Raw genomic sequence first — 1,161 nt, 5'->3', positions numbered from 1 at the left:
GCTCCCAGCTGATGAAGGAAGAGATCGGGGTAGGGGCAGTTTATATGTCAGAGGAATGATGTGTTCAGTTCTAAATATTTGAGATGATAGTGAAATTTCAAAATACAGCTGTTCATTTTGCACTTAAATATCAGTAACTGTTCATGGAGAAGAGAGTTTGGAAAAGGAAAGGATAGTTAACTGTATCAAATGTTGCATAAAGGCAAGGACATTGAAGACTGAGTAGAGTCCAGTTTCAGGAGAGTGGTGAACACAGGAGCCCGGTAAAGACTGTGTGGAAATTGACTCACAATCCTCTTCTCCAGACCGTGCCTCCTGAGCTCCTGTCTCATCCAGTGGTACCACTCTCCACCACCCAGTTTCCCATCCAGAAATGGGGGTCGTCCTTGACTCCCCCTTCTGCTTTATTGTAGTCAGTCAGTCCTTTCTTATCCTTTCTGCCTATCAGGTGTCTCTTGAGTCTACCCACTTGTCTTTGTCCCATTGCCACTTTATGACCTTATACCCAGCTGAAGGNTTGAGTCTACCCACTTGTCTTTGTCCCATTGCCACTTTATGACCTTATACCCAGCTGAAGGCAAGGGCCTTTGGGATGGTCTAGTCCTTATTCTCCCCACCCCTATTCCCATCCTTGCCATCTCATTCTTTCCATTGGAGCTGGATTTTTTTTCTGAAACATGGGTCTGATTGTGTCACTTTCCATTTATGACTCTGTTATAAATTGTACCCTGCCAAAAAAAAAAAAAAGAAAGAAAATGTTGAAATCCTGAACCCCAGTGCCTGTGGATGTGCCTTTATTTGGAAATAGAATTTTTGCAGATGATCGAGTTAAGATGCGATCATTAGGATGAGCTCTACTCCAATTTAACTGTCTTAGTTTAAAAACAACAAATTTGGATACAGAGACGTGTAGATAAATGCAGAAATTGTGGTGCTGCCTTTATAAGCCAAGGAGGACAAAGGCTGCCAGCAAACCACCAGAAGCTAGGAAAGAGGCATGGAATACATTCTCTCTCACAGCTCCTAGAAGAAACCAATCCTGCCAACACTTTAGTTTCAGACTTCTAGACTCCAGACCTTAAAAAAAAGTCTGTTATTTTAAACCACCCAGTTTGTGGTACTTGTTATAACAGCCATAGGAAACTAACACAGATCCTATAA

The sequence above is a fragment of the Galeopterus variegatus genome, unplaced genomic scaffold, assembly GCF_000696425.1.
Source record: "Galeopterus variegatus unplaced genomic scaffold, G_variegatus-3.0.2 Scaffold3487, whole genome shotgun sequence".
Taxonomy (NCBI): domain Eukaryota; kingdom Metazoa; phylum Chordata; class Mammalia; order Dermoptera; family Cynocephalidae; genus Galeopterus; species Galeopterus variegatus.
Note: the sequence above shows the minus strand (reverse complement) of the source record.